The sequence below is a fragment of the Micromys minutus genome, assembly GCF_963924665.1.
Source record: "Micromys minutus genome assembly, chromosome: 11".
NCBI lineage: Eukaryota > Metazoa > Chordata > Mammalia > Rodentia > Muridae > Micromys > Micromys minutus.
Window position 1 is genome coordinate 25,824,789 of NC_137980.1, and position 27,328 is coordinate 25,852,116.

The following is a 27,328-nucleotide window of genomic DNA, read 5'->3' on the forward strand; positions in this document are numbered from 1 at the left end:
CCCACAATGAATTAAAATGTAGTAATCCTAATACTTGGAAAACAGAAATGTGAAGATGGCGGGTTCAAGGCCACCCCTGGCTATGTGTGAACCTGGGGGCTAGGACAAGCTTCATGACACACTCAAAATAAGATAGATGGGTGGACAGATGGATGAGCAGACTGAAAGACACATAGATAAAGGGGACATCAAGAAACAAACCCTTTATCATCCTTTCACAAAAGAAACAATAGTAACAATCCAATGGAGCAGGAAAAACAACCAGAGAAATAGAAACATCACCTAAAAACAAAGCCCTCTTGGAACCGAATACAACAAAGAACTTGCTGTATCCTGTCTACTCTCACCTTCCTGCAGGTGGAGCAAACTGCAGCCTCACTATAGAGACAATGCTCAAGAAGGGACCACAGGTGCCCAGGGTTCCTACCTCATGGAAGTACCAAGAGCCACACCAGGGACAGGCTAGGCTGTCCTGGTCCTCACTGTGCAAGGAATCTAATGCTACCTCCAAATTCCAACACAGCTCACCAGCCACACCCTACAGTGTTTTCAGCCAATCGATCCCCGGCTCTTAGCCTTGGCTACACATCAGAGCTACTTGGAGGCAGGAAGGCTTTCATCTGAATGACCTCCATAAAATAACATCAAAAACAAAAACAAGCAACTCCAGCACCACAGATTCTGATTCACCAGACAGAGTGAAGAATATGGACAGGCCTTTGATATGTGTGCATGTCTGTGTCCTATGTGTATACATTTGTGTTCACGTGTGTGTAGTCAACATACATGTCATTCCCTAAGCACCTTTCCTTTTCAAAATTTTATTATTGGTGCACGCATGTTTGTGTGTGTGAAGTATGTGGGGGAAGATACAGAGATGTAGGAATCAGAGAATAACTTCGTGTAAATGGCTTTCTTTTTCTACAGTGTAGGTTCTGGGGACCGAACGCTGGTCACCAGGCATGCACATCAAGTTCACTAAACCATCTCACCAGTACCACCTTGGTTTTGTTGTTGGGGTTTTGTTTCTTCTGCTGGGACCTTGGGCATGCCAAGGAGGTTAGGCCTGCTGGCTAGAGAGCCCTAGGAATCTACCTACACCCCCCCCCCCAAAGCAGGTTGCAAACTCACACTACCACAGCTGGTCCAGGGATCAAACTCAGGTCCTCCTATGTGTGGCTAGTGCTTTACCAATTGAGCCCTCTCTCCAGATCCTGGCATACATAACGTTCTCCAAGATGCCTCTGCAGCTTCTCAGGTTAAAGGGAACTGAAACCCCATTTCTTAATTTGATCTGAACTCGTTTATGTCTTTCTTACACATTTGAAGGTAAACCCTCTCCCTTCATTCTTTTAGATGGCAACGAATGCTATTTGAGAGGCTCTACTCCACTTAAAGACTTATTGGAATGACAAGATTGTTCCTTCCTGAACCCTTAGGGCGGTGGTTACGCGGCCTTCGACAACCCTCAAGCAAGTCTTTCCAGACTGCAAATTTTTTGTCAGAATAACAGCTGTGCTAAGAGCCTGTGCCCATGGGGCTTCCTCTCCAACAAGAACTCAGTCTTTCTGGGACTCACACCTTTGTGTTTCCTGAGGCAGAGTGACCTTGACCTGGAAGAAAAGCATCATGGGAATGAAATTCAAACTATGATTTTTCAGGCTGGCCTTGGTGGTACACACCATAGCACTTGGAATGTGGAGGCAGGGGGATGACCAGAATTTGAGGCCAGCTTAAACTTTGCAAAAAATTGTCTCAAAAAATTATTTAAAAAGAAAAAAAAAAGCTATTGTTTTTCCAAAATCTCCCTCCTGAAAGCGGCATCCCTTGTCCTCGTGCCTGAACAGGACGGTGCTGTGCAGTTCTTTTCATGGCTTCCTCACCCCCTCCTCAAAAAACAAACAAGCAAGACACTGTCCCATGTTAGCGCCATGGCGCTCCATAAAAGCCCCATCATTTGCAGCCACGTAGCTCACCTACAAGCCTTCTGATGACAGAAGCCTGTGTAGCTTCCCAGAGCAAATCCCTTCTGGTTAGAGACTTCATAATCCAGAAGAGCTTTGTGTCACCTGTGAAGCTAGAAAAGTCCCACTGTGCACGCCTTCTTTTGGTTCAATTATATAAATAAGACCTGAGGGACCTTGACTGTTTACACACCTCGTACAGAGGAGAAATCTTTCCTCTGAGCCTTTGTCTTCTTTAAGAAAGATTCTATGGCCGTGAAGTACGAATAATGCAAGCGTAATCAAACCACCTTCCCACGGCTGAGCATCCTCTTCCATAACATTCAAAGGCTGAATCATTTTGGTTTCCTTCCTTCCTTCCTTCTTTCCTGGTTGTACAGAGAACTGAATCTAGGGTCTCAAACATGCTAAACAAACACTGAGCTACATTGAGCTACAGCCCCAGCAATGTAGGATAATATCAAAAGGGTTTCAATATCATATATCTATGTTCACAAATACCCCTTTCCTATAGAATTATCCCTGATCCCCAGAAGGTGTACACAGGTTTCCCTGTGGACCAGAACAGAATTGAGACACAACTAATTATACTACTTGGAAAGCTGTGATCATAGCAAGGGACAGAACGCAACGGACATGCATAACAAAAGAGCTACATTTGTGGGCCAGCAGATTAGTAATTTTGCTCCTTCAATACTATGGGATGGCTACCACACAATTTAGGGTCTGGGGATTTAGTTCAGTTGGTAGAGTACCTGTCTAGCATGCACACAGCCCTGGGTTAAAGCCCCAGTACTTCGAGAATAGAACATGGTGGTTCCCAGGAGATCAGGAGTTCAAGGTCATCCTGGAGCTACATAATGAACTGGGATTTGAGACAGACCAGTCTGGAAAACACAAATCTGTCTCGATCAAACAATCAGTCAATATTGCTGGATAGATCCAAAATATTTGAAGGACCTGGCACTAAGTTCCCAAGATTCCTAATACTCTCAGTGAAGTCATGAAATCCCCCTAACACACAAAACCACAAGGCACCTGAAAGCTCAGCACCGGGACAGTTGCTTGACTCTAAATCCCAGCTATCTCTTCGTCCATGATGTAAAGGTGTCAGCAGTGTTCCGGGCGAAGAGAAAACAACACAGTTTGAGTGGGAACCATGTCCACACTGTCTACCTCCTCACAAGCTCAAAAGCAACTCTTCTCTGGCAGGCTTCCAACCTGGGGGAAAAACACCAGCTCTCCTCCAGATGTCCGCACAGAATGACGAGAATCCCAGAAGAGGAAGTCGGCCTTGGAGACCTGTGACAGTCCAGCAGCAACAAAGTGGCAACGCAGATGCAAAAGCTGAGAAAACCCAAAGCCAAGTGCACCCCGAAGGGTTAACCAATCTCCAGAATCCCCTCCATCCCTAGCATATTCGGCTTTCCAAGACTGGACGCACCCCAAATCTGTGCGCCTCACTACAATTTAGCACTTGGGGATCACCGCCGCTGCCTATACAAGATGGAACCAAAATCCGGAAAGATCGATGAAGTAAGAAAGGTTAAATCAACCTCCCAAGAAGAAAAGAAAAATGCTGATCCATGCATACAAATAGAAGGCAGTTCCTGTAGCAACCCCCGCAGTTTGGATTACTATAACCTGAGTCTGCAGTAAGGCAGCTGGGAGTTTAAACAGGGATAGAAGTTTATGTCTCCCAAGCAGCTTTCAGACCACTCTCAGCTGGCCTCGCCTATTTTAACCGCCATACTGAATTCCAGGCTCTTCAGGAGCCAAGCTAACAAGATATGAAGGATTAACATCCCCTGAAAGATGACCAGGATTGGAGACTACATTGTGAAAGTTAATCAGGGGAAAGGAGACCTCATCCTGTGAACAGGAACAACTCCAGAAACTCCTATGAAACCTTGGGAGGGAGCCGTCTTTAGATCCAATGATAATCAGACAGTCCAAAGACAGTGATACTCTTCAGATGGGGAGCTCCCTGTGCCTCAAGGTATTAAAACGCTATAGCTACTTACCAAGGGTAAGGACTGAGACTCTAAAACAGCGGTTTGGTGACACCCTGCTGACCTGAGCGTTATCCTGACCGCAAGCTCATCAACGACTTGCTCTCAAAATCTCAAAACTAAGTCTCCTGATCAGGATTTGCCCCGACCCTAGTCATTTCAGGCCTAAGCAGACCTGCTCTTCCAGACTTGGCTTCCGGCCTTCCTGGTGTTATTCTTCATGTGTCTCGAACCACTGCCCTCCACTCATGTAATTTCACTTTCTGGGAAAGCCACTGCCAACACTCCTGGTCACTGCTGGTGGCAAGCGATGTCAACCTTGGCACTACTTGTGCATGCATGTGTGTGTGCGCGCGCGCGTACCCACAGGAACGTGTATTGGAAGCTCCATCCAAACTCTAGCCCTCTCCACTTTAGACTTTGAGATTAGGGTCTCTTGTAGAATGTGGACTCACCATGTCAGCTTGGCTGGCCTGTGAGCCCAGGAATCCTCCTGTCTCCCATTCCCCAACCCTGGAGCTATATAAATACACACCACACCCAGCTTTTTCCAAGGTTCCGGGGACCTGAACTTGTTTCCTCATGCCTGTGTAGCAAGAGCTTAACCCACTAACTTTCCCCAACCCTGGGTTTGGCACTCCTGAAGTAGTAGACAATTCATTCCCTGGGCTAGGAGCACTGTCTATGTATCGAAGGCCTGCCTTTTTTTTTTTTTTTTTTTTTTTTTTTTTTAACATTAGTTACTTAGAGGGAAGAATATGTATCAAACAAGAGTCAGTCTCAAATTCCACCAAGTGGATGGGTTCCAAGGATTAAACACTTCCAGGCTGAATGATCTCCTGGGCCCAAAGGCTGTTTAAATGGCATTTCTAACCAGCAAAAGCCAGTGGTACCTGCCCCAGGCTATGGTAAGCACACATTCTCCACACATTGACAACTCTTGGCTAAGGCAGAACGGTCCAGTGGAGAACCTTGGGTAAAGGCAAGCAATTAACAACTTCTTAGTTAACTTTCCCCACTAACTAGGTTACTGTTTTCTCTTCAAGCTAGGCAAACCTAATGACTTCTTAAGGCTTCCACTAAAGTGTGTGCGCCCCTTGATTCCCTCTTTTGAGGCAACCCCCCCACCCCTAACTACTGTCAAAAGTCTCCTCGGATCCCGGCCCCGACACACACTTTCACCTGTGGGACTCCTGCGTGTTTACCTGCTCTAGCAGTGGAGATCCCGACCCCTTAAGTTCACACTCCACCCACTCTGGTCCCTGATCATTGCTGCTAACTATCCGGTGAGAAACCCTTCCAATGACCACGTCAACAACAGATGTAGCTGTATAAGGCGGGCCATGCCTGCTATTCCAGGCACAACGGCCTAGATCCGGGCCAACCTGGTCTACAGTGAGACCCTCCCCCATAAATACAAAGATCCGTCCAAACTTTAACCTTCTTATGGTTTGAGCCAATTTATCTACAACTTGCCCACAGCACCAAAAAAAGTCCAATTTCCAAAACACAGAGCTCACAAAACAACTTATCTGGACGAGTCAAACACATCAGACTTTTTCTAAAATTAAGTAAGAAAACGTTTTAAAAAAAATTTTTTTAAAGCTCAAAAATCGCCATAAAATATACAATTTACTGGGGGTGGGTGGTGGGGAAGGGAGGCCACATGTTGATGAAATGTTTTCAACACTGTAGGCAAGGAAAGCTGTGGCCATGGCTCAATACTTGGTTGCATCAGAGGCACTCCACCCTCCCCCAGTGGGGAGTGGAGGAGGGGACCATGGGTCACCTGAGGACAGCTCACACTCTGACCTCTTTATTAGGCTTCAATCAACAAAGTTTACACACCTTCTATAAAACTAGAGGAATCTAAGGGAGTATGTTCCTGTGGACAGAGCTGGGAACTCTCCACCGTAGAATTCCGTCCAGCACCGTGAACTACTTCCTCGTCCCCCCAACCCAGAGGGCTCCCTAAAATAATTTGCGGCAGTCATCACTCTCCGCTTTTCTACCTCACTTTCATCTTCAATTTTTTGTTTTTATGTCTAGACATTGGATTTTAAACTTCACTTGGTGTCGGGGAAGCTCTGCTGATAATACATATGCTCTGTGTTCCTGAGCTGTAAAAAGCAGATGGTGTCTGAAGACCTCACAGACAGAGTGACTATCCCCCCAGCCCCAGTTCTATATGGACCCCTACAAGGCCCCAGAAACTTTGGGGAGGGAGGCCTCAATCATGTTCTCCTTGGTTGTTTATTAAGTAAACAGCCCTCACGCTCACTGACACCAGACTCCACGCTAGGCCAGGACTGTTTTCACGCTCCAACACTGAGCGTGTGTATTAGGTGCTCAATGAACGCTGCCTGGGTGCGAGTTTATTATTTACCTAGACAGGGAAAGTTTATGGAAAACAGTGCTTCACTTCTACGTCTCTTCCCCAAAAATCAAGTCTTCACAGCTGTCTTGCCCAAAACAAAAATTAAAAACTAAAAGAAAGCTTTCCGAGGTCAAGGAGAAGGAAATTGTGGGAGGAAACACAAACCAAACAAGACCCCCAAAGTCTCAAGCTGGGGCTTCGGTTCGGCGAGGACACCCAATACTTGGTCTCATCTCTTCACCTTCTTTCTTCTGCTCCATTTCTTTACCCTGCCTTTTTTTCCCAGCAATCCTACCTCCCCACTTTCTGCCACACACACCCCAGCTGTGTGGAAACCGCGACGCCTTATACCCCAACCCTCTCCAGAGGGGACCTACCTCTCCTCCCCTCGACCCGAAGCAGTTCTCCTTCACTGCGGATGGCTTAAAGAAAAAAAAAATCAAAGAGAAACAACAAAAATCTCATTTCCTTATCTGTTAGGGATACCCCACATAAAGGGAGACAGAGAGTTCCCCATCGACCCTCCAGTAACTAGAGGCGACAGTCCTCTGAGAAGGGACCCCAGTTCTCCTCTTTTTCAAGCCCCTAAACCCGAATCAAGCAGAAGTCCCGTTCCCAAGAGCCCACGCTTCCAAACAAGCTAGAAGCGGATTATACCGGTACCCAACCCGGAGGTGGCCCGCGGCGCGCAGGGTGCACCTGCGGCCCCAGTGCCCTCCCCCCGGGCGCGGAGGGCGGGGCGCAGGGCTCCCCTCCCTTCCCCGCCCCAGCCCGCGAACACCCCGCGCGGCCCACCCGGAGCGGGACGGAGGCGGATGGGGAAGCGTTTCTGCAGAAGTTCAAGGGCTCCTCTCGCCGGCTCCGGGCCAACCAGGCCAAACACCAGACACCCACCTCCTGGAGGACTCGGAGTCGCCGCGATAGGCAATCTCCGCCCCTGCGATCGCGCGCACGGAGGCCGAGGCGGGAGCGCGGCAGCCGGCACCCGGCCCGCGCAGGGCCCAAAGCGGAACAATGTCCCGGCGCGGGGTGGGGGAGCTTGGTCACGGTCCCCGCCCAGGAGTCCCGAAGCCCTCCGGAGTTCCCGATCGCGGCCCCGGGGGCAGCCCGTGCTCCCCTGCGGCGCCGCGCGCAAAAGAGGCCGGATGCCGGCGCGCCCCGGGGCCGCTCCACCTGCGTCCTCCCGGGTAGGGTGGACCGACGCGCACCCACCTTCGCGGGCAGCCCGGGCCGCGCGTGCCGGAGCTTAGGCGGAGGCGGGAGGCGGCGGCATCACCTGCGGCGGGCGGCGGCTGCACCGGGACGCGCCCCGGAGGCGCGCGGCGCCCTGGACCCTGAGTCCGCGGCCCCGCCCGCGGCTGCCACCTCGAAGCGCGGCGGAGGAGCCGGGGCACCCCGGGCGGCAGCAGCGGCGGCGACGGGAGCAGCAGCACATGACTCTGTAACGAGGGGAATTAGACAAAGCGTAACATGGACTCCGGGCCCGTGCAGGCGCCGCAGCTCTGGGACCAACCGCAGCCTGCGAGCGCCGCGACTGGCCGGGTCGCAGCCAATGGGGCGGGCCCGGGCCTCCATGTGATTGCCTGCGCTGTGCCCGCGCGCCCCGCCGCGCCTGCCTAGGGGTCTGTCCAGCTGGCCCGAGGGGCTGGGTGGCGGGGAGGTGGCCGGGATCCTGGACTGGCTGCTTGAAGCTCAGCAGGTGCACCGGGCGGAGAAGAATGGCCGCCTAACGTCGCCAGAGGCGCAGGGCTTATCTCCTCCAAACGCACCTGGGCAGGGCATGGTGCCAGGCTGTCTGTTCCCCTGTAGCAACCGGGCTGGGCCAGGAAGCTTCCTCCGTGCTGCAGTTTCGGGAGGCTGTTCTGACCACTAGAAGCTGATTGTTGGGATTGGGAGAACGGGTGGCGGAGTGGGCATTTAAAAAGTCATCCAGTGCCTTCCAACTGGGAGAAAACGATTACCTGGGATTTAGGGCACGTGCATCTGAACGTCTACGCGAACGGCTACCTCAGCTATCAAAACCTTATCTCGCAGGTTTTGTTTTCAGCTGAATCAGGACCTCCCCCGCCTCAAGCTTTAAACCCGAAACGTCGTGCGTACGAAACAGGCACTTGGGAAGTTGTGCTAAAAAGTTTCCCAACTTGATAGCTTTCCCGTGTGTTTTTGTGGCTCTGCGGGTGAAGTTTTCCTAGTCGGTTTTATTTATTTATTTATTTTTGCCTCCGTGGAGAGATGAGGGCCAGGACTCCGAATCAGGCAGGGTAACTGTTTTGGTTCAATCAAAGCAAATGATTCCTCCCCATATTTCAGTATCAACTTTTGTCCGAAATCCCGTGTTTCTGGAAACTATGGGAAGTCGTACCCAAAAAAATGCCCTCAAGATTCATTTATCATCCAGCACTCTTAAGCGCCACGCAAGGTACCTAGGAAGGCCCGGGTCCTGCAGAGAGGCTGTAAAGAGAATTTTTCTGGGCTCCCAGACAGCGACAGTGGCCCCCTAAAAGGTGGGGGTAGACTTCCCTGACCGGGAGGCCGCCAACCTTGAGGGCCCACGCCCTCCCGCTGAGCAGCCCCAGGCAGTTTAAGATGGAGCCTCTGCCTTCTATTTCCTTCCGGGACCCTCGGGGAGCGCAGCCTCTCCAATTCCCTTCACTCTGCCAAGAAGGAAGTGCGTGGGCAGCCAGTGTGTGGCAGGTGATCTAATTACAGTCCTGGGTTTGCTGATCTAGAAGGTTAGGGGTTTTTATGCTCCTGACTGCTAGCGATGATGGCGCGATAGAAAATGGCCTGATCTTACAGTCAGTTTAGAAGTTTCTCCCTTTGCAGAACAGACACTTGCTTTTTCTGTCTTTTTTTTTTTCAAGCTGACTCTAGAGTTGGTTTTTGTTTAATATTTTCATTACTGGTATAAATGAAAAGCTAGGTGGCATGGGGGCTCGGGCCTGCGGTAATCTCAACACTAGAAGAGTCAGAATAAGGATCAAGACTATACTTGGTTACAGACCCAGCTTAAGTCTGTCTCAGAAACCACTCTAACCCAAGCCACCCCGCCCCCAAAAAACATACCAATTTAAAAAGCGAAGAACTGATTATCAGGCAACTCGTCTGTGTACACACCACAGAGAGAAAGAACACATTGTCACACACTGAATGTGATATCAAATTGGTCAGGTTTTTCTGAAATACAATTTGGAGATTATGGGTTTTGTTTTTTTTTTTTTTTTTTTTTTTTGAGACCAGGCTGACCTTAACTCCAGATTTCACCTCCAGCTCTAGCTGACTTTCAGGAGTCACACCCAGTGTGAAAAAAAAATATTAAAGATTTGCTTTTTTAATTATGTGCATTGGGTAGTCTGTGTGTGGTTCTTGTACACGTGACAGGAAGTGCCCATGGAGCCAGAGTTGTTGGATCTGCCCGGGTCTAGAGTTACAGGCAGCTGTGAGTCAAACTGGTCCCCTGCAAAAGCAACCACTGAGCCATCTCCCCAACCCCTCAATGTGAATGTTTTTTGTTTTGTTTTGTTTGCTTGAGACAGGTTATCTCTATATAGCGCTGCCTGTCCTGGAACTCAAGAGATCTGCCTGCCTCTGCCTCCCAGGTGCTAGGATTAAAGTCATGTGAACATTTTTGAGTACACAATTCTTCCACATCTAGAAATTTTTGCTTTCGGTACATGTGTGCGGAAATTATATGTGTCAGAAACATTTACAAGTGGCATCCATCCGGAGACATAGCTTAGTTGGTAAAGAGTTTACCTAGCGTGGGGAAAGTTCAGGATTTGATCTCAAGAGCCAAATACACAGTACACCAGGTACGGTGGCACATACCTGTATTCCTAGCATTTGTGTGGTAGAAGAGGAAGAGTCAGAAATAGGTCATTCTTGGCTATGTAACGAATTTGAGGTATGAAACATTGTCTCAGAGAGAGATAGAGTGACTACTACTGTCCTACGTACTGTCCCATGTACATCTTTCCCTGGGTGTTTTAATTATAAAGGTAATTTGCCCTTAACTGTACTTTTTTTTTTTTTTTTTTGAGACTAGGCTGACCTTGAAATCACAGTGTATTTGGAACTGAGATATGTGCTTAAAGATGACAGATGACCAGTTATACTGAGTCACTGACCCTCCAACCAGAGAAGGCACCCAGCTCCTTAGAGGTGACTGTTTTACTTTATTTTCTCAACAGCAAGTAAATAGCTTAACACGACAAACCATAGACATACTAAGAATCTACAGGCATTTTTTTTTTAAGTTTGTGGAAATCAAACTCTACAGGCTTGTCCCAAATGTGCTGGGATTACTTGTAAAGTGAAAAACAACCCCGTGGTAAAAGGTAGCCAGCCCATGCTGAACTCAAACTTCCCATGTAGCCAAGGGTGGCCTTGAACTTCTGATGTTCCCATGCACCTCCCTGACGGAAGGTGAATGCCACCACTCCTGGCTTTCTCTCCTTGTTTGAAGTAGCTCTTCTTTCTTTAAGTGGATTCAAGCCATCTCACTCCTTAGATTTATATAAATAAACCCTTGACCATGAGGTAGGCAGCAAATCCCCTCCTACCCTCACAGCTAAGGGACGGTTCAGTGATGGAGGCTGGAGTAGCTGTGATGAGCAGCAGGGCAGTAAGGAAGCGGGCCTGGGTGGACCGTGTTGGGTAACTTCCTATGACTTAACATTGCCAGACTGCTATAGTTGGAATGTGTTGAAATTGAAACCAGAAAAACGTAGGCACGTGTCTTAGCTCGAGAGAATGAGAGGTAGATTCGAACCCTTCTCAAAGGTTGGCAGGTCTCAGCCAGCCTGTCTAAGCGAACAGGTACTGTTTTTTTTTTTTTTTTTTTTTTAATGTATTTACTTATTATGCATGCAGTATATACATATTCTGCCTGCATGTATGCAGTGCCTGCAGGTCAGAAGAGAGCACCAGATTTCACCATAGATGGCCGTGAGCCACCATGTGGTTGCCGGTAAGTTGTAGCCCTGACGTAGACACACCATTTCAGTAAATTAAGGGGAAAACAACAAATCAAGAAAATAGAACAAATCCAGACACCTGCAAATATGTCCATGCAGGCTCTGACTTCTTGCCTGCTACCCCCTTGGCTAAGAAAAATGGTGGTCTGATAGCAAAACTGGAGTGGATGGGGGAAAGAGAACAGAAAGGTAATCCTGGCCACAGTCATCCACTGGGATCTAGGGCAGGAGACCAGAGGGGCCTTCAGTAAGAATGTGCACTTACCAATCAGTTCAGGGAATAAAACTCATTACCTCCTCTACCCGTTCCTCTTCTCATATTTGCATCTGAACCCCTCAAGAGATTCTCTGTACCTGACGATATCCATTTTTCTCTTGATTTCCCCCCCCTAAAACTAGCACAAACTTAAATGGCCAAAGCGGAGCCCGTTCCTCCTCGGGGCTTTCTTCAAGTTCTCCTCAGTAAATGGAAAGTCAGCCCTCTGTGCTGTGTGGACTGGATGTTCGGAAGGCATTCTTGACATTTTCTCTCGCTATCTATATCTGAAGAGTCAGGAGAGTTTGTCACTCAGTTCTTGTCATGGCTTGAATATAAACTGTTCCCCACAGACTCATGCTCTGAGGCCTTGTCTGCAGCTGGTGACATTCTTCTGAGAGACTTGTAGAGACTTTAACAGATGGGACATTGTTGAAGGAAGTAGGTCACTGGGGGACATGCATTTGTGGAATATCTTGGCTCTCTTACCGTCCCTTTGCCTTTCTTTAGCACCCGTGAGGTAAGCAGCTACATTCTCCTATTCCCCCTGTCCCATGGTGCTCTGACCTACTCTCTGTGCTATCCCATGGTGCTCCTCTGTTCTGCTATACCATAATGCTCTGGGGGTTTTTTTTCCACCAGTGGATCCACATGACCATGGTGTGCATGTCTATAACCCTGAGCCAAAACAAATCTCTCCTCCTCCAAACAACTCTCAGGTACTTGTCACAGCCCCAGATATATTCTCATTCTCTCCCTTGCCCCCTCTCTCTCACACACAGGCACACATATATACCTCGGCCTTCTCTCTTTCTCTCTCACACACACCTACCTCTGCCTTCTAACTAGTCATATGCTATAGAGTAACAACACTAAACTGAACAATGGTCACTCCGAGACTTGATCACCTGTAGGCATTTTAGCTGGGAACAAACATCACTTTGTGAAGTGACACAATTGACAAAGCATTTCTCAGTGTGGGGCAGCACGCTGACGTCATGTGCCACCCCCTTGTGTCACAGTTTCCTCCTAGAAATACTCCCTCCTACCAGGAAGCCCCTTAAACCAGAAGGTAAGCACTCAGAATAGCTTCCAGAAGTCCACGTCACTGGGCCCCTCCCTCCCAGAGTAAGCAATAAAGAGTCCCTTTCAGGCCAGCCAGGCTGCAAAGAAGACTCTGAGATCGGACCTGGAAGATGCAGAAACCAGCCCAGCTGCCTGGAAGAGGTTTAAACCAACTAAGTCACATGAAGAGGCCACTTGCCAACCTGCTGAACTTCCTGCAGGCTGTACAGTGCGTGTTCCAGGTTCCTGGCTTTTAGTGTGTGTGTGTGTGTGAGAGAGAGAGAAAGAGAGAGCGAGAGCGAGAGCTGTCACCCATGCTGGGCTGGTCTTTGGTGATGTAGCTGTCTTTGAGTCATTTCTGCTTCTGTAGGTAATGCCTCATATTTCTGTAAGGAAACCCCAATAGAATGTAACTGGTTCACCAATGTAGACTTTCCTGGTGTTCTTACTGTGGTCTGTTGACAGCCGCCTATCTGGGATGAGCAGACATCTCCCCAGAAATAGTGTCACACAACACCTGGAAAGTTCTCGGACCTTTGGATTCAGACTTAATTACATGTGGATCCCGTGTTCTTCTGTGCAGAAGGTAGTGAGTGCGTGGGGCTCTTCAGCCTCTATAATCACGTGAGCCAACTCCCACAATAAACGTCCCATGCTCATGACTATATGTTTATGGCACCTGTCAATATGTATTTGCTGTCTACCATCTGTATACATTGCCTGATCAATATATCTGTCTGTGGTCCATTGTGTGTAATTCTCAGAAAGATCCTAATAGGGTCACAAGGAGTTAAAGACATGGTCTCAGCAAGGCCTTAAGGACAAGGTCTTAAGGAGTTAAAGCGGAGTGTATGTCACTCACACACGAGAAAGGCCAGGAAAGTCCCTTTTGCTGGGCGTCTGTATAGTTCTACTATAACCACCTGTGTGATATTATGAGGTAAGTATTTCATCTTCAGCCTCCTGTCCTGTCGTCCGACTCCTACAGCTTTCGGGACCTTGGAAGTCATGGATTGTTGCTGCTGTTGTCTTTCATTCCTTCTGTGCCGAGATGCGAGCTGATGATTGGTAGTTTAGTTTTAATATGTATTCATGACATATGAGTACACTGTAGCTGTCTTCAGACACACCCAATCTTATTACAGATGGTTGTGAGACACCGTGTGGTTGCTGGGATTTGAACTCAGGATCTCTAGAAGAGCAGTCACTGTGCTCTTAACCAATGAGCCATCTCTCCAGCTCCTGATTGGTAGTTTTTAAGTAGCTTTCCAAATTGGGGCTGGTCACCTGGAAGGGATGTAGAATTAGAGGACTGGAACCCTGGTCTTCATTTCCCTGGCATCTGTGAGTGAAGCTGGAAATGACATGTCCACTAATGATTAATGACTGAACTACAAACATGCAAATAGAGTCTCAAGCCACCCCCTCCCCAAAGAAACATTCTGAGAGCTCCCAGATCAAGGCAGCATGCCTACAGAGGTCTAGATATTCTGATCCTGAGCTGGAGAGATGGCTCAGTGGTTAAGAGCACTGACTGCGCTTTCAGAGGCCCTGAGTTCAAATCCCACCAGCTACATGGTGGCTCACAACCATCTGTAATGAGATCTGATGCCCTCTTCTGGTGTGTATGAAGACAGCAATAGTATATATATATGATAAATAAATAAATCTTTTTAAAAATTAAAAAAAAAGAAGCCTGGGCCACAACCTGAGACTTGCTACTGGCACCCAGAGTTTAAAAAGGCAGCATTGGGGTTTGGCCCCCAACCTATGGGATCCTATGCTGTTGTGGTAAATATTGAAAAGACTGCCAACCCTTGCTATGGCCGGCATCATTAGAGCCATATGGCATCAGCGGGATATATTATTTTAGCAGTGGCTGGTTCCAGCATGGCACCACACCTTGCTGCCCCCAGGTACTCTCTTACCCCAGCAGTCTCTCCCATGTTAGTTCCAGCTGGCCATATAGAGCTAACATTGCATTCATAGGCAGCCGCCCTCTTGTTAGTCTCTCTCCCAGCAGAGGGCCAGCCACAAATCCTGCCCACACTACAGTCAGCTCGACAAATTCAAAACTCCAGAAACTTGTAGTTTAGCAATGGTTTTATCTCAGATTTTCTCAGTAGATGTTACACTCCACAAAATGTCCACACCATAAACTCAGAGCCAAATGATATGATACAATTTGCCCATCTAGACAAGACAGATCATCCTAAACAAATCCATTCCTTATAAAATATTTATAGCAACCTGTAGCTATGCTGAGCCACAAGGAAATAGTTCATCCTCCCCTTCCTCCATCTTGCTTCTCTTCCTCTGGCCTCTCCCCTTTTCCAAAACTCTGTTCCCGCCTATCTGTTTTTTCTCATCCAATCACAGGCCTCGTGCCTGCCCTCCTTTAAGTTCAGCCACACTGTGCCGCTCCGTGTAGATGCTCTCAGGGGTAAATTGAGTGACATCAGTGATCCACGGGACCCACTGCAGAAGTAACTGCTTTATCTGCTGGTGGGGGTGATTCCCACACCCTTGAGGTCACAGAAGTGAGTGTTGACTGAGTGGGGGTCCGTGTTTCCCTATATCAGCTCCTGAAACTTGATCCTCAAGACACTTATTTTTAGTGTTTTTCTCCTGTTCCCCACCCCCAAGATAAAGACTTACAGCGCCCTGGCTGGCCTCAAACCCCTACGTAGGCAAGAAGGACTTGTCATTGTGATCTTTCAGCTTCTTCTCCCCCAGTGCTGAGAGATGGACCCCACCACATCTAGTTCACAAAGTTCTGGAGATCGAACCTAGGGCTTGGTGTATGCTAACACTCCAACAGAGCCGCATCCCTCTCCAGGCCCAGGGGTTTCTGTTGTTTTAACTGTTTAATCAGTCATCAGATCTGTAAACAAAATCTTTTGCCTTTTTTCATTATGAGCACTGGGCATGAGAGTCAACTCAGAAAAAAATTACTCCCCTAATCCCAACTACTTTCCAATAGTTAATAAGAGTTGTATACACCAGCAATATGTACTCTATACACTCGGTCATACAGGCTCTGTCTTCCGGGCATAAACTTTAAAACAAGTACTGTCCCTCACAAGTGTCTCCTTTACTTCTCAGTATTCTGAAAGTCATTTCTTTAAGCAAGATGACTGGGCAGCCCTTCAGACTCCTTGTGCTGAGCACCCCCATCTTCTGCACAGTCATGGAATGTTCAGAATAATGTGGATTCTGAAGACAAATCCTGCTGGCTGGCTGCATTTTTAATGCCAACAGTGTTCTGGGAGGATGGGCTGTTTATTCCAACCTTCGGGCGAATGAAATTAAATCCCTCCTTCTCTTCCCCAGACCCCACACACACCACGAACAGATACACACTATCTGAATATCACACACTGCAGTCAGCAACTTCAGGCTCCATTAAGGACAGGGATATGCCAATGGCAAGAGAGGCCAGAGGACTTTGGAATGATCAGCAGTTTGAGCATGGACAACAACTGTGCTTTGGTGACCTACCCCGAAGAACCTGGATGATACTTTAGTTGAAGTCCAGGGAACAAGTGCCCATGCCACTCCCAGGGGGTAGCAGTGCAGTTTGTGACTTGGATCCTGGGTCATTCAGCTTTGACCGGGGTGGATTCCAGCCTTTGGGTGGATGGGGCTCTACAGTGTTTATTGTCACGGCGTCTTACCCTTTGGAAGAACACTTGAACTCTTTCTCTTGTTTGCTTCGTTGGTGATGTCAGGGGGTGGTTTAGATGTGTGAGTTTCACACGGTAAGTGAACAAAAATCTGAGATGCCAGTTGCCTCTTCCATTGGTTTCCTGCCATTCTTGCTGCGGGGGTGAAGAACGGAGAGTGTGTGGGGAAGGGGGGGGGGTGCTGAGGGCAGCCAGGAATTCCCAGCACTAGGCTCTCTGCCCCTTCCCATCTGGAGCTGGGGCTGACTTCCCCGACGCCCTCACCTACATCTCCAGTTTCTTTTAGATTCACAATGAGCCCCTGTGTGGCGTGCGTGTGATGTGTGGAGGTTGCCATCCAAAAATAAACAGTTGCACCAACGAGAGAGAGGGCTGGCTGAATAGGACTGCCAGGCAGCCATGGTGTTCTGGAGCAGTTCTTGGGTAATGTCTGCAAATTTTCTTTCTCTGCACAAAGCCAAATGGGGCTGATTAAGCTTCCCTAGTGTAATTTTTTTAAAAAAGAAAGGACAAGTTAAAAATAGCCTCAGAACAAGTCCTAGAAGCTCAGAGCTATCAGGAAGAAGTGTGGATGAGATCTGTGGTAGCTTCATGATCGCCACTCACACCTGCTGGGGGTGGGGGGACAAAGAACCCCTGCCCCAGCAGAGAGTCACACCAGGAAGCTGGTTTCTTTCTTCCTTCCCTTCCTCCCTTTTCCTCCTTCCTCTTCGGTGTCTGTCTCTCTTCTCTCTCTTCTTCATCCTTCCTTCTCTCTCCTCCCTTTCTTCCTCCTTCTCCTCCCTCTCTCCTCCCTCCCTCTCTCATCCCTTCCTCTCTCCTCCCTTTCTTCCCCTCTGTCTCTCCTCCCTCTCTCCTCTCTTCTCTCGCTGGCTGGTTCTCATGTTCCCCAAGCAGGCCGTAAATTCCACATATAAGAAAGTATGGGACTTCTGACCCTCTTACCTGTCCACTACTCTGGAGTGCTAAGGTTACAGGTGTGTGCCCCATGCCGTTTTCTACAGTGCTGATGATCAAACCTAGCACTCTGCACGTTCGCAAGCACCCTACAAACTTGAGCTACATCCCCAGGCCTTTGTGGGTGCACCAGGGCCCGAACCCAGGTCACTTGAACTGAGTGGGCTCAAATTTGTACATGTCTAGTCTTATGATCCAGCCCTCCTCTGACAATTGTTACCGAGGCCTCAGTAGTGATTCTAACTACACCAGTCCCCTAGGTCTAGGCTTTACCTCCTTGCCACACAGTTAAGATGGAGCTGTTGTATAGATTTTGCAAGTGCCCAGTGATAAGTTCTGTGACCCAAGGTCTAGTCAGCCCCTGTCTTTCTTACCAGAGAATAAGCAATGCTATCCCAGCAGGTGATGGATAAGGCAGAGACAGATTCAAACAGGGGCGGCCACTTGACAGACAGGATGGGGGGATGCATGTGCCAGTCTGAGAACCCAACTGGGAGTCTTTGAAGCCCTGGGAGACCCTGCTTGCACAAAGAAGGCCTCCATGCCAGGGGAGTGGCTCCTGAGTCTCTGGAAGCTGGAAAGCAGGGGCTGCAGCTACTTGGGACTGGAGTCAAGTGTATTTCCCTTTGCCTCTGCCCATGGTTCCCATGATGGCTTGCAGAATAACTCACCCCAACAGTTGCAATCTTGTGGGTTCAACTTTTAGACTTAAGTGAGAATGTTAGAAACCATTTTAAGTGTATGGTTTATCATACCTTTCTAGGATTTTATTTATATTGTCTGTTTGTCTATCACAGTGTATATGTTTATGTATTTTAAAGATTTATTTATTTATTTTATGTATATGAGTATTGTGTATTTCATGCATACCAGAAGAGGGCATCAGATCCCATTACAGATGGTTGTGAGCCACCATGTGGTTGTTGGGAATTGAGCTTAGGACCTCTGGAAGAGCAGTCAATGCTCTTAACCACTGAGCCATCTCTCCAGCCCATTAGGGTATTTTTTTAATTAAATTAATTTTAAAGTGTGTACTGTATGTTGAACATATTCTCACTCATATTCTGTCACCTGCTGTTTCTCCAACCCCCTCCCATTTGTCCCTTTGTCTCTCTAGACAGTTATAATTATCCAGTTTTTGTTTTTGTTTTTAATGTGAGCCAAGATTGTATAATTTCAACATTTGGTAGGCAGAGGCAGAAAGATCTGTGTGAATTCGAGAATAGCCTGGTCTACATATCAAGTCCTAGGACAACCAGAGCTACATAGAGAGACACTATCTCAAAAATAAATAAATAAATAAAAAATAAAGCCACACACATAGAAAACAAGCAAGTAAGCAAACAAACAAAAAACCCAAAATAACCAAAAATTATGTGTGTTTGTGTGTGTGTGTCTCTGTGTGTGTGTCTCTGTGTGTGTGTGTGTGTGTGTGTGTGTGTGTGTGTGTGTGTGTGTACTCCAGTGAGTTCAGTTCTGGTGTTCACGGAGACCAGAAGAACTGAGTTTGGTCCTCTGGAGTTACAGGAGTTGTGAGCTGCCTGATATGGGTGCTAGGAGCCAAACTCAGTCTCTGGAAGAGCAGAAACTGCCCTTAACTGGTGAGCTATCTCTCCATCTCTAACCATTTTTCTTCCTCTTTTTAAAAAGATTTATGTAGTTAAGTACACTATAGCTGTATGTAGACACACCAGAAGAGGGCATCAGATCTCATTACAGATGGTTGTGAGCCACCATGTGGTTGGTGGGATTTGAACTTGGGACTTCTAGAAGAGCAGTCACTGCTCTTAAGCACTGGGCCATCTCTCCAGCCCCTTCTTTCTGTTTAAAAAAAAAAAAAAATCGCACTGTGTATGTAGAGCATGTTTTCTCTGTGCGCCCCCTGTTGTGAGCATCTGCACTGGTTCTAGAACTTAGACTGACAAATAGTGTTCCAACATAAAGTGGCCTGCCAATGTATCCATGTGTGTTTGTTTGTGGTTGTTCGTTTGCTTTGATTTTGAGAAAGGATTTTGCTGTATAGCTTCAGGCTGGCTTCAAATGCCTGGCAATCCTCCTGCCTCAGCTTTGACTTATCTGCATTTTCTTATTTACTCTGGAGCAGTCCTAAGTGCAAGTCCTGGGTAAGGCACTTGTTATCTGTCAGACAAACCACCCTCCCCAGGTTAAATTATAATTAGCTCCAGGTCCTAGAGTAAAATGCTGTAAACAAGGCTGCTCGGAGAGCAGAAATGGACTTTCTTGAGGTTCTGGAGGCGAAGTCTAAGATCAACCTGCTGGAAGGCTCGGAGTCTTGTGACATCTTAGGTTGCTGATGTTTGCTTTTCCCGTGTCCCCACGTGGCCTTTGTGGATGAGGCGTTCTCTTATGCCTCATTTTAGGACACTAGTCCAACGAATAGACTCCTACCCTTATGGCCTAATTTAGCCTCAATTTTGATACAGGTTCCTTCTGCAAAAGCCGCCACACTGGGGATTAGGGCTTCGGCTATGAGCTGGGGGCGGGGTACAAACATTTAGCATAATGAATAGGTTCTTCAGCAGTGAAAGGGACATGACTGGCGCTTGACAGTGGGGAGAAAGGAACTCTATTCCACGAAGAAAGAGCCCAGCAAAGGCCCCGGCACAGAACTCTGTCCAGACGATCGCATATGCCAAGTGTAGTGGTTTCTATCAATCCGCCTAGAAGCACGCAGCCCTGACTCTCAGAAGCATCAGTCGCAAAGGGTTAATGTACCCCAGCAGAAATTTGGCGGACTCTAAAGCCTGGCTGTGTCCCATCATGCTTCACGGCTTCCCTTGGCCTTCTTATATACACAGCACATAATGTGGGGCTCAAACTCAGGCTTCCCGCATGCTGAGCAAGCACTGTTGACCAAGCTGTGTCCACGCACAATGCGCCAGTGGTAAGATCCTGAGTCATTTGAATTCTAAGAGTGGAACAGCGCCATTCCTTCTTTCCTGCTAACAGGTAAACACACTGGCATATGGATCTTGAGATGGCAGCACTGTAACCATTACAGGTTCAGTTTCAGGAACTGGATGTGACTTGATTATTTTTCTTTAATGCCAGGGATCCAACCTGGGACACACACCAGGCAACTGCTCTGTCAGTGAACTGTGTACTTACTTCCATACACATTCTGATTCTCCAGGGTCTAGCTTAGCATCTGTCACATCCAAGGACGACCAGAAGTAAGTGTCCAGTTCAATGACTCTTCCTCGACAGGAATAAGGAAGTTGGCAAAATAGCTATGACGTCACAGCTCCTCTAGGGGCCCCACCCTGATCACAGGGGTGGCACAATTTCTCTGCTTATATAAATCAAGATAGTTCATTTCAGCTTTTTTTTTTAAGGGTCTCCTGTCTCCTGGGCTGGCCCTAGACTCCCCACATAGCCCAAAATGGCTTTGTTCTTTGGGTTTTTTTTTTCTTTTTCTTTTTCTTTTTTTTTTTTTCTGTTTCTACCTCCTAAGATCTATAATTACAGGCTTGTACCACCTCACCTAATTTTTCCAGCATTAATATTTGTGTGTGTGTGTGTGTGTGTGTGTGTGTGTGTGTAAAAGACTGTACATATGGGAAAAGAGGACAACTTGTAGGGGTTGGCTCTTTCTTTCCACCATGTGGGCCTGGGCTTGAACTCACATCGTCAAACTTGGCAGCAAGCTTCTTTAACCACTTAATTATCTGTTCAGCACCACACCCAGTTTTATGGGGTGCAGGGTCAGAGTTTTGTGCACTCCAGGTAAGCCACCTGTCAACGGCTTCCTGAGTCCCACAGCTGCCACTCTTGAGAAACAAATGTATGGAAATGAAGCATCCCGAGAAAAATGTTGTGAAGTAACAGTAACAGAGGCAAATCTGGGTGGATGATGTCACCCGGGAAGGGTGAACACATTCAAATGAACGCAAGCAGAGGCACGCATCCACCGGAGCTCACCAGCTACCCACACCGTAACCATAATAATCACACAACCACTCAGGGTGCTCAGTAAATAGAACAGGATCCTAACCCAGCCTTGGGATCACACTGTGTATGGGGGGCTGGGCACCTACACGTAGGGGTGTCGTGTTTCTGACCCCTGAGACAGTGTGAGGCAGTATCTAGGAGCCCTCCTTGCTGCAAGGGAAGCCCTGGGAGTCAGGATCAATGCAGAGTGAAGACACACAGAGGAGTGCAAAGACCTGGGGGAGGGGGTGGGGGAGGAGCTCACTGGCCTCAGAGATGAAGAGAGAGAAGGGGGAGACACTTCAAGTGTGGAATGTAGTAAGGGAAGCATCCAGAAAGGTGTTTATGACCGACCTCAGGGAGACTGGCTAGCTTGGAGTCAACGTAGGAATCTAAAAGAGATCTGCAATGGCACTGAGTCAAACATCAACTGTCCCATGCTCTGAACTTGCCATTTGAAGAAGGCAGACAGCAAAATACTCCTGTACTTAGGAGTTTGGCAACATCACTTACTCCTAGTAAACTTCAGTTTAATAATAATCTATAAAGCAGAGATACTTATACCTACTCCTGTTTTACTGTGACATGAGTCTAAATGGTCAAATGGTATGTATTTGAAAGGTCATTCCCTTTACCAGGATCAGGGTGGGGTAGGGGTGGGATGTGGGTAGGGTGGGGATGGGGTGGTATGGGGGCACTCGTCCATAACCCATCTTGCAGCTGTGACATTTGGCCTGGAGATGCTATCTGTAGTTTTTATTGCTCACTTCCTGTTTCGTCTTTGCTTTGCCTGGTGTATTGTTGCTCTGGCAAGCTTTCTGGGCATCAGTGTAGCCAGCCTTCTCGTGGAGCGCCCTCTAGTGTCAAATGCTTCAATGACTTAATCTAAATCTAAATGTGAGCATGAATATTCCGATTTACAAAGAAACTTTTCTTATAATAATAATAATAATAAGTAAATAATAAAAGGTACCATCTTATAAACAATACAAAAGACAGCATTTTGGGACAGGGTATCATGTAATCCAAACAGAAGACCTTGAACTTCTGAGTTTCCTGCCTCGGTTTCCCAAGTGTTGGGATGACAGGTTCACCCCCACCATGCCTGGTTTGGGGAGGTTGGGAGTGAACCCCGGTGCTTCATGCATGCTAGGCAACTACCCTGCCAGCCGAGCTACATCTCTAACCCCTCAAACTAACATCTTTTTAAAATTACATGCTTGTGACAGGGTCTCATGCAGCAGACACTGGCCTTGAGCTTCTGGTCCTCCTGTGTCTACCTCCCAAGTGCTGGGATTATAGTCACACGCTACCACACCCAGCGCTAAACACTACTGGAGTTTGAACTCCAGGCTTCATGCATGCTGGGCAGCCACACTTAACAACTCCTATCAACTGAGCTACATCCTCTGCCCTACAAGGCGGCTACCTTGTTGTTGTTGTTGTTTATTTATTTTTTGTTTTTGCTGTTTATAGACAGGATACACTGTATATCCCTGCTGGCTTGTAACTCAATATGTAGACCAGGCTGCCCTTGAACTAATAGTGACCGGCCTACCTCTGCCTCCCAAGTACTGGGTGTAAAAGCCTTGTGCCAGCACACCCAGTTGTTGCTGGTTTTGTTTTCTTGTTGTTTAATTTGTTTCAAACAGGGTCTCAGGGTTTATCTCTGACAGGCCTGGAACTCTTCGAGAGTCTCTTGGCTCTGTCTCCTAGGTGCTAGGGTGAAAAGCATGCATAGCACACCCAGGAAGGTCCGCATGCTTCTTGCTCTATGTGTTTATTAGGGCTGGAATTTCCAAGACACATTTAACCTGTCTAGACCTCTGTTTCCTCATGGGTCACAGCTATTGTCTGTCTTTGCAATCAACCTGATTGACTTTAGGGTTACCATGGAAACAGACCTCCTGAGGCAGCTGGTTTGTCTTTCAGAGAGTTTAGCTGAGGAGAAAGACCCCTCCTGACCTTGGGCAGCTGGGGTTTCAGGACAAGTGAACCTGAGGCTGTGAGGGGCACCTCCTCTCTGCCTGCTTCCTCACCAGCCCTGACCAGCTGCTTCTCACAGTGCTCTCTACCGTGACTGTCCTCGCCAGCACCAGCCGAAGGAAACCCTTTCTTCCTCAAGTTAGTTTCATCAGGCATTTTGCAACAGCAATGAAATAAGTAACTATTACATTATAAGGGGAAAAAAACAACTCCAAAAGAAAAACAATCTGGTAAAATGTCCTCGAAAGCTGTAAGGGGCTACAGAAATACAAGGTGCTGAAATAGATCATGTTCTGGTCTAATTTTTCTGAATAGTGTATAGAAAGCAGACATATCTTAATCTTTTTCTTTAGTTAAGCAGAGGTTTAGTTTAGAGGCCTAGATCAACATATTGTGGACATAAATGGAGCAGTGTTTCTCAGCCTTCCTAAAGCTGTGACCCTTTAATTTAGTCCCTCATGTTGTGGTGACCCCCGACCATAAAATTATTTTCTTTGCTACTTCATAACTAGTTTTGTTACTGTTGTGAATTGTAATGTAAACATCTGTGTTTTACATTACAGTGGTGTCTCCAGTGACTCCCATGAAAAGGTTGTTCCACCCCAAAGTTGTGGAGACGACTGATGTAGAAGTTGTAGTCAGGAGACAGTTCAGTAGACAAGTTGAACAAATATGAACTTGACTTTAAGTCTCCAAAGTCCACGGGAGAAGCTGAGTGCGGTGGCCCATGTGCCTGTAACACAATCTGTCCAGAGACAGGAGGATCATGGAGCTTAAGAGCTGCTAGTCTAGCATAGTTCAGGGTGGGATGAGGTCTGGAAGAAGTAATGGGGGGAGTAATACTAGTCAAACGTGAGAATGTATACTTGAACACACCCACGTATATATAGCACATTACACACACATACATGCATACACATGTGGGTATATACCACATTTCAGACTCATGTGTGCATATACTGCATCACACACATACATGCACACATATGTGCATATGCCACATTACATACATGGGTGTGCATATATCACATTATGCATGCACACATGTGTGCGTATACCACATCTTACACACATGTGACTATTCTGCATCACACACACATACACATCTGTGTATATACCATATTACACATACATGTGTGTGCACATAACACACACACACACACACACACACAGAGTTAAAAATAAATTTTAATTTGTAGACTAGTGAAACTATTCAAGCACTGTCAAAGCCAGAAAGCTGTTGGTGATTTAAATAGTCTTGTTCAATTTGGCCAGCTGTGTCTTCTGTCTTTGGTAAAGGTTTGCATAAACAACAGAGAAAAGTGTCTCATGGGAGTTAGCCATCTTGTCCAAAGCATTTACAGAGCAGATGGAGAGGAGTCTTCTGTGTCTCTGGGGTACCTTGTGGCCTGGTTCTTTTGTACATTTTTATTTTGTAAAATCAGTTTCCAACCTGCACTGACCGAAAGAAAGGGCTCGGGTTTCCGAACAATGCTGACTCAAGTCTCTGACCCCTACCCTTTTTTTCTATCCATTTCTTCCCTGGCTACCATGAGCCCATGAAGAGCAGGTGCCGCATCTGAAGCGGTGGTGAGCTGGCTGGTTCCGCCCACATTTCTCTTGTACTGAAAATGAGGATTCCCTGCAGCAGTATACTTAGCATGAGACTCGTTCATTTCGAGCCTTAGTGGCCAGACAGTGGCATTTGAGGACTGCACAGTCGTGAAGGTCATGGGACGTGGGAGCAGAAAAGTGATCACATTTTGTGCAGGTTTCCCATGGCATCTGTATTAGTCAGGGTTCTCTAGAGTCACAGAACTTATGGGTAGTCTCTATATAGTAAGGGAATTTGCTGATGACTTACAGTCTGTAGTCCAACTCCCCAACAATGGTCAGCAGCAGCTGTGAATGGAACTCCAAAGATCAGTTGCTCAGTTCCACAAGGCAAGCAGGCAAAGAGAGAGAGAGCTTTCCTTCTTCCAGTGTCCTTATGTGGGTCTCCAGCAGAAGGTGTGGCCCAGATTAATGTGTGTATCATAAGCAAAGATACAACCCGGATTTCTTCACTCTGGCTTTGCTTACTAGATGAGAGTCACACTGCACAAAACACCCCTGTAGCCAAAGCCACAGGTATTTACGAGGTGTGACCTGGACCTAGCACAAACTCCTAGATAACCTGTTCTATCTCCAAAGCCTTAACATAAACAAACCATATTTAAGTGTTTTGTAGTTGGTTGTTTGGTTGATTTGAGGTTTTGTTTGTTTGTTTTTCAAACATGGTCTTACATCTGCCTGCCTCTGCCTCCCAAGTGCTGGGATTAAAGCCATACACCACTATACCCAGCCACCATTATGATTTAATTCTCATGACTCCAACTTGATGTCCCTAGAAAAGATCATGAGGCTGAGGATGTATGTCATTTAGCAGGTCCTTCCTGGTGTACATGAAGCCTGGGGGGGGGGTCCATCCTCAGAAACTCATACATTAGGGTGTAGATATATAACCCAGAACTCAAGAAGAGCAAGAGGACCTGGGATTGAAGGTCATCATCAGATACATAGCAACTTCAAGGCTAACCTGGGCTATACGGAGTCTCAAGAGAGAAAGTACTCTATGAGAACCACCCATGATGGCACCACCTTTAATCCTAACACCCAGGAGGATGACTTAGAACCAGTAAGAACCAGTAAGGGCCTGGAAGAGACCCTACTCAGTAAACATATGCATACATTTTGAAAAGATGTTTGAAAAAGGTTATACTTGTTCTATTGACAGTAACGGATGGTCTGGGGTGTTACGTTAGTTCAGCTGCTAGAGTGCTTACCTAGCATGCAGCAAGCCTCGGGTTCAGTACTGAGCATCACATGGAAGCCATCATCCACAATACAGTAGGTTCAGGGCCAGCTTGGGACATTGGATACCCTATCTCAAAAAGAAAGAAACAGATAGACAGAAATTACAATTCACGAGGATTTCCCATAAGCCACACCAGAATAAGAATTCTTTTGGCCATGTACCGTAGAGCGAGACATGCCACGTAAGGCAGCCTATTTCAGGGGATTTCTTTGGGGTATAGCAAGATGCTGTAGGGGCTATTCCTGTTTGTCCACTTGACTATATCTGGAATGAGCCACAATCCAGAATTGGAAGGCTCACCGGTGATCCCGATCTTGAGGCTGGGGAATACAAGTTTCTGACCTGGATCTTGGTATGGAGATCTTGAGGCATAGTGGCTATGAATCCCAGGACACTAAGGCAAGGAGATCTCTGAGTTCGAAGTCATCTGGGACAAAGCAAGTTCCAGATCCAGTCGTGGTAATACACATATTAATCTGGGACACACCTTCTGCTGGAGACCTACATAAGGACAATGGAAGAAGGAAGGCTCTCTCTCTTTGCCTGCTTGCCTTGTGGGACTGAGCATCTGCTAGATCTTTGGACTTCCATTCACAGCTGCTGATGCCCATTGTTGGGGAGTTGGACTACAGACTATAAGTCATCAGCAAATTCCCTTACTATATAGAGACGACCCATAAGTTCTGTGACCCTAGAGAACCCTGACTAATGCAACTGCCTTGGCCCATCAGCTCTCTTGTAACCCTCCAGCACCTCGTGGGATCAAAAGAAAAAGAGATATTTACAAACATGTGCAGCCTCTTGGTGGTTCTTCTAGACCATGAATGGATGAAGTTTCCTACTCCAGAACAAAGTTGCCCAAACTCGTGGGCATAGAACCACCGAAGCAGCTTATCATTTGGAGAACTGAAGCCTGTAGACAGCCTTCCTATGTCCCAAAGAACCTCCACCAGGCTCTACTTCCCAAGGGTCCACTGCCTTCTCAATAACACCATTGTGAAGACCAAGCCTTAAACAGCGAGTCTTAGGGGAGATATTAAAGATACAAATTACAACAGTAATTAATCGTTCCCAGCCCAGAGGGATAATAAAAACTGTGAATCATTCAGACTTAGCCCACTATGGTTAGGGAGGCCAAAGGAAAGAGGGCTGTGTTTGGCTTCTGCTCTGACAGCAACTCTACCCTTCAGCTGCCAGGGTAACCTCTGACCTTTACTGTATTTAAAGAGAAAGCAAGACAA

At 47.2% G+C, this 27,328-nt stretch overlaps 1 protein-coding gene across 1 annotated transcript in view; it reads right to left on the reverse strand.

The window, feature by feature from the left end:
• Positions 1–7,796, reverse strand: part of LRRC8D (leucine rich repeat containing 8 VRAC subunit D) — a 100,644-nt gene extending 92,848 nt beyond the window's left edge. Inside the window, exon 1 of the mRNA XM_080925278.1 lies at positions 7,566–7,796. The gene's annotated coding sequence lies outside the window, so the exon portion shown is untranslated. The remainder of the gene's footprint in view (positions 1–7,565) is intronic.
• Between the last annotated feature and the right edge of the window lie 19,532 nt (positions 7,797–27,328).